The sequence below is a fragment of the Callithrix jacchus genome, chromosome 1 (genome assembly GCF_049354715.1).
Source record: "Callithrix jacchus isolate 240 chromosome 1, calJac240_pri, whole genome shotgun sequence".
Taxonomy (NCBI): Eukaryota; Metazoa; Chordata; class Mammalia; order Primates; family Cebidae; genus Callithrix; species Callithrix jacchus.
Window position 1 is genome coordinate 189,129,015 of NC_133502.1, and position 6,766 is coordinate 189,135,780.

General features: G+C 50.9%; 1 pseudogene; it reads right to left on the bottom strand.

Moving 5' to 3' along the window:
• Nucleotides 1-2,397: 2,397 nt before the first annotated feature.
• Nucleotides 2,398-2,468, bottom strand: LOC128929786 (U4 spliceosomal RNA; annotated as a pseudogene).
• Between the last annotated feature and the right edge of the window lie 4,298 nt (nt 2,469-6,766).

Below are 6,766 nucleotides of genomic sequence, written 5' to 3' on the forward strand. Positions count from 1 at the left end.
GTGCTGCTCACTTTCCTTCTTTCTCTCTCTTTCCTTCTTTTTCTGTGTCTTTCTTTCTTCCTTTCTCTTTCTTTCTCTTTTCCTTCTTTTTTCCTTTCCTCTCCTTTCCTTTTCTTTTTTTTTTTTTTTTCTTTTGAGACAGAGTCTCACTCTGTCGCCAGGTGCCAGGCTGGAGTGCAGTGGGGCAATCTCGGCTCACTGCAACTTCCGCCTCCTGGGTTCAGGCAATTCTCCTGCCTCAGCCTCCCGAGTAGCTGGGATTACAGGCACGCGCCACCATGCCCAGCTAATTTTTTGTATTTTTAGTAGAGACGGGGTTTCACCATGTTGACCAGGATGGTCTTGATCTCCTGACCTTGTGATCCACCTGCCTCAGCCTCCCAAAGTGCTGGGATTACAGGTGTGAGCCACCGCGCCCGGCTGTCTTTTTGTTTTTTTACTTTTTGTGGAGAATGGGGTCTCGCTATATTGCCCAGGCAGGTCTCAAACTCCTGGGCTCAAGCTATCCTCCCGCATTCTGCCTTCCTAAGAACTGGGATTACAGGTGTGAGCCACAGCGCCCGGCAATTTTTGTATTTTTAGTAGAGATGGGGTTTTTACCATGTTGGTCAGGCTGGTCTTGAACTCCTGACCTTGTGATCCACCTGCCTTGGCCCCCCAAAATGCTGGGATTATAGGCATGAGCCACAGTGCCTGGACTTTCTTTTTTTTGGTGGGGGCAGGGTGCCGGAGCCTTGCTTTGTCGCTTGCCCAGGCTGGAGAGTAGTGACTCGATCTCGGCTCACTACAACCTCTGCCCCGCCAGGTTCAAGCAAGTCTCCTGCTTCAGCCTTCTGAGTAGCCAGGGCTACAGCACACACCACCAAGCCCGGCTAATTTTTGTATTTTTAATAGAGATGGGTTTCACCATGTTGGCCAGGCTGGTCTGGAACTCCCAACCTCAGGTGATCCTCCTGCCTCAGCCTCCCAAAGTGCTGGGATTACAGGCATGAGCCACTGTGCCCAGGCAAGCCTATGTTCTTTCATTTGCCCCACCTGACAGCTAGTCCAAGATCCTACACCCTGGGGGCTGAATCCTTGGGGACCTACCCTAGGGCTGTCTCTGGATTCATTTGGGTTGCCATGTTTATTCCCATGACGCTCTTTGTGAGGGCTGCAACTAGAACCATGGAGAGAGCCATTAGCCACTAGGGACCTTCTCTGAGCCTCACCCGTAGCATCTGCGAAATGGGGCCGTTAGCCCTGCCCTGCATCCCGCTCAGGGCTAATGTGTGGGTCCACAGAGGTGCTAGACAAGCCCACCAGCCCGCAGCCTGCTCCCTACCTTGGCTTCTTCCGATCACTGATGTGGGTTCTCTCATCTCTCCATCTTTCCATCTCCCCACCAAGTACTGGTGCGCGGAGGCTGCCATGTAGCAGAGCTTTTGTTTTTGTTTGGTTTGCGGTTTTTTATTTTTCTTTATTTAATTTTGATTTTTATTTATTTTTTAAACGGGGTTTCACCGTGTTGGTCAGGCTGGTCTTGAACTCCCGCCCTCAGGTGATCCGCCTGCCTTGGCCTCCAAAGTGCTTGGATTACAGGTTGTGAGCCACTACACCCGGCCTATTTTTTTATTTTTTGAGACGGACTTTCACTCTTGTCCCCCAGGCTGGAGTGCCAAGTCATGATCTTAGCTCACTGCAACCTCTGCCTCCTGGGTTCAAGTGATTCTCCTGTCTCAGCCTCCCGAGTAGCTGGAACTACAGATGTATGCCACCACGCCCAGCTATTTATTTTTTGTATTTTTAGTAGAGATGGGGTTTCACCATGTTGGCCAGGCTGGTCTCAAACTCCTGACCTCAGGTTATATGCCTGCCTCGGCCTCCCAAAGTGCTGGGATTATAGGCGTGAGCCGCCGCACATGGCTTGGTTCTTTTAATTGTTATTATTATATTTGGAGACAGGGTTTTGCTGTGTTGCCAGGCTGGAGTACAGTGGTGCAATCACAGCTCACAGCAGCCTTAACCTCCCAGGCTCAAGACATTGTCCCACCTCAGCCTCTTGAGTAGCTTCGACTACAGGCATGTGCCACCATGTGCAGCTAGCTTTTCTTTGTTTTTATCTTTTTTTTTTTAAGATGGAGTCTCGCTCTGTTGCCAGGCTGGAGTGTAATGGCGTGATCTTGGCTCACAGCAACTTCTGCCTCCTGGCTTCAAGTGATTCCCCTGCCTCAGCCTACCAAGTAGCTGGGACTACAGGCATGTGCCACCATGCCTGGCTAAATTTTGTATTTTTAGTAGAGATGGGGTTTCACCATGTTGGCCTGGATGGCCTCAATCTCTTGACTTTGTGATCTGCCCGCCTCAGCCTCCCAAAGTGCTGGGATTGCAAGCAGGAGCCACCTCACCCAGCCAGCTGTTTTTTCAATTAGCAATAATTGCACCTTGGATAAACCTCATTGCCTACGATACTGCCATTGCGCAAAGTTAGCGAGCTTTTTTTCTTTCTTTCTTCCTGTTTCTTTTAGATTGTCTTGTTCTGTCGCCCTGGCTGAAGTGCAGTGGTGCAGTCTTGGCTCACTGCAACCTCTGCCTCCTGGGTTCAAGCAATTCTCTTGCCTCAGTCTCTCGTGTAGCTGGGATTACAGGCACCCGCCACCATGTCCACCTAATTTTTTTATTTTTAGTAGAGATGGGTTTTGCCATGTTGACCAGGTTGGTCTCAAACTGCTGACCTCAGGTGATCCACCCTCCTACACCTCCCAAAGGGCTGGGATTACAGGTGTGAACCAAGTTGCCTGGCTTTTTTTTTTTTTGGAGACGGAGTTTCGCTCTTGTTACCCAGGCTGGAGTGCAGTGGCGCGATTGGCTCACCGCAACCTCCGCCTCCTGGGTTCAGGCAATTCTCCTGCCTCAGCCTCCTGAGTAGCTGGGATTGTAGGCGCGCGCCACCATGCCCAGCTAATTTTTTGTATTTTTAGTAGAAACGGGGTTTCACCATGTTGACCAGGATGGTCTCGATCTGTTGACCTCGTGATCCACCCGCCTCGGCCTCCCAAAGTGCTGGGATTACAGGTGTGAGCCACCGCACCCGGCTTTTTTTTTTTTTCTTTTAACAAATGAAGTCTGGCTATGTTGCCAGGGCTGGTCTCGAGGTACTGGGCTCAAGTGATGCCCCTGTCTCAGCCTCCCAAAGGCATGAGCTACTGTGCCCAACCCGAGCTCTTTTGTCCTGCACGACTGACTCGTGGGTGTCATTTATTAGTCAGCTGCATGAGAGGACCATAGGTAATGAGTAATGGGATTATAGGGGTGAGCCACTGCGCCTGGCCCAAATAAAAATAATTTTTAAAATAAATTATTATTATTATTATTATTTGAGACGGATTTTCACTCTTGTTGCCCAGGCTGGAGTGCAATGGTGCAATCTCGGCTCACCGCAACCTCTGCCTCCTGGGTTAAGCAATTCTCCTGCCTCAGCCTCCTGAGTAGCTGGGATTACAGGCACGCACCACCATGCCCAGCTAATTTTTTGTATTTTTAGTAGAGATGGGGTTTCACCATGTTGACCAGGATGGTCTCGATCTCTTGACCTCGTGATCCACCCACCTCGGCCTCCCAAAGTGCTGGGATTACAGGCGTGAGCCACCTCACCTGACCCTCTCCTTAAACTTCTTTTACCCAGTTTGCTTTAACTTGTAAAAGTGGAGGTTTTTTTTTTTTTGACACAGAGTCTTGCTCTGTTGCCCAGCCTGGAGTGCAGTGGCGCAATCTCAACTCACTGCAGCCTCCACCTCCGAGTTTCAGTTAATTCTCCTGCCTCAGCCTCCTGAGTATTTGGTGTGTGTGCCACCACACCCAGCTAATTTTTTTTTTTTTTTTGAGACGGAGTTTAGCGCTCGTTTACCCAGGCTGAAGTGCAATGGCGCGATCTCGTCTCACCACAACCTCTGCCTCCTGGGTTCAGGCAATTCTCCTGCCTCAGCCTCCTGTGTAGCTGGGATTACGGGCACACGCCACCATGCCCAGCTAATTTTTTGTATTTTTAGTAAAGACGGGGTTTCACCATGTGGACCAGGATGGTCTCGATCTCTTGACCTCATGATCCACCCACCTCGGCCTCCCAAAGTGCTGGGATCACAGGCTTGAGGCACCGTGCCCGGCCTAATTTTTTGTATTTCTAGTATTGACTGGGTTTCACTGAGTTAGCCAGGATGGTCTCAATCTTCTGACCTCATGATCTGCCCACCTCGGCCTCCCAAAGTGCTGGGATTACAGGTGTGGGCCACCGCTGGACATTCTTTGTGATTCTGTTGGTGAGCACCCAGACCTCTCCTGGCAGGCTGGGCCACCGGCATCGTGCTTCTTGCCTGACCCATGCCCAGAGGGCAGCAGCTTCCAGGCTTGGCTTCCCAATGTGGAGCTAGAGCCCTCAGAGGCTTAGAAGACATTCGAGCGCAGAGCCCTTCCAGATTTGGAATATGCAGCCATCATCTCACTGCTTTGCAGGCATTTTTGTAAAGCAGCCTGCCTATGTCAAGGTTTTCCATGGGATTCAAGTTTATTTCACAGAAACCCCCATAATTTTTCTGTTGCTGCTTGTGTTTGAGCAACTTACACAACACTTAGTTACATTCACGGTTGCCACACAGCTCAACAGATGCAAATCGGTTTGGGGACAAACATCCTGATCTGGGAAGCATGTAACTCCGGGGCGGGGGAAGCCTGGAGAGGAACCCAACAGGTACTCAGGCACCTGGCAGGCAGGGAGGGAGGGGTTCCAGTGAGCAGCTCCCGCCTCCCTGTTCTTTCCCCAGCTTGGACCCTGGGAGCATCCTCCTGGCTGGAAATGGGATGGCATTTTCCCCGCACCTCCTGGGACCTGTGCAAAGCCAGGTGCTCCTGCTGGTCCCCACTCCTTGGGTTGACAGCATGCCCTCTGGCTCCCTCCCCTCCTTGGTCCAGATGCCCACCCAAATTCTCATCCTATACCTGGTTGCCAGAAATGTTTGGGAGTTGCTGAAGTGCCTGTTACTAAGGCTAGTGGTGCCTGCGCTGTTCCTTCAGATCTGGAGTGGGACTAGAGTGAAGCAATACAAGAGTCTCAGGTGCAAAACTGAAGGAGGTGCTGAAAATCAGTCATTAAATAATCCAGTTAAAAATGGGCCGAGGGGGCTGGGCACAGTGGTTCACCCCTGTAATCCCTGGCACTTTGGGTGGCCTAGGTGGGTGGATCATATGAGGTCAGGAGTTCGAGACCAGCCTGACCAACATGGAGAAACCCCATCTCTACTAAAAATATAAAATTAGCCAGGTGCCCTGTAATCCCAGCTACTTGGTAGGCCGAGGCAGAAGAATCCGTTCAACCTGGGAGGCGGAGGTTGCAGTGAGCCAAGATTTCACCATTGCACTCCAGTCTGGGCAATAAGAGTCAAACTCCGTCTCAAAAAAAAAAAAAAAGAAAAATAATTTAAAAAAAGAAAAGAAGGGGGGGCACTAAAAAAAAAAAAGAAAGTAAAGAGAAATGCAGATATACTGAGTCAGATTGAGGCATAAGTAACTACTCCTCTACCCGCTTCACATGTAAACTGTGTATTCAGTGAAAGGCTGATCAAAGGCCTGAAAGAATGCAACTTCTTTTTTTTTTGAGACGGAGTTTCCTTCTTGTTACCCAGGCTGGAGCGCAATGGCACATTCTCGGCTCACCGCAACCTCCGCCTCCTGGGTTCAAGCAATTCTCCTGCCTCAGCCTCCTGAGTAGCTGGGATTACAGGCATGCGCTACCATGCCCAGCTAATTTTTTGCATTTTTAGTAGAGACGGGGTTTCACCATGTTGACCAGGATGGTCTCGATCTCTTGACCTCATGATCCACCCGCCTCGGCCTCCCAAAGTGCTGGGATTACAGGCTTGAGCCACCTCGCCCAGCCCAAAACTTTTTTTGAGAAGGAGTCTCACTCTGTCACCCAGGCTGGAGTGCAGTGGCGCAATCTGGACTCAATCCTTAGAAAACCCTCGCCTCTGAATTTTCAGAGACATTGATTTGAGTTATAACTGGCCACCACGTGGCATGTTCAGTTTGGTATCAATTAACCTCTCGATTGCAATGCCCTACTCAGTGAATTGGTTTTGTCTGTTCAGTGGGCAGCAAAAGAATCCACCAAGGGGTTATTTGGTCAGAGCTGGGAGCCTTTCTTCCTCCATGTGTCCTCAAGGAGCTCTGCCCAGGCCAGGGAACTTTCCCTGACGCACTCCAGGCAGGCGGCAGGCAGCTTTCTACCCCACCACGCCCTTCCCCTGGGGCAGTGAGCATGGGGGGGGCCGGAAGGAAGGGGGAAATACAGCGGAAAACAGAACATCACGATCCTATCTCTCCACACAGGCAAAGTGCCTGGCACCTGTTGGGAGCACCGTGCAGCTGATCTCAGGGTGCCGCTCTTCCTCCATCGTTTGCATAAAATTACACAGCCTGTTAGGTCCTCAGAGCTCAGGTGTCCCTTCCCTTGATTTCACCCATCACTGACCTGGCATTCCTCTCCACCGTTTTCAGCTTGATGGCTGTCTCTGGGGACCGAGCCTCATTCATCTCGGGTTTCCCAGTCTAGCCCTGGGCGCACTGTTGAGCCTCAGATAATGATACTGCGTGTGTTTGTGTGTGTGTTTTGAGACAGAGTCTTGCTCAGTTGCCCAGGCTGGAGTACAGTGGCACAGTCTCGGCTCCCTGCAAACTTCACCTCCCAGGTTCAAGCCATTCTCTTTCCTCAGCCTCCCGAGTAGCTGGGACTACA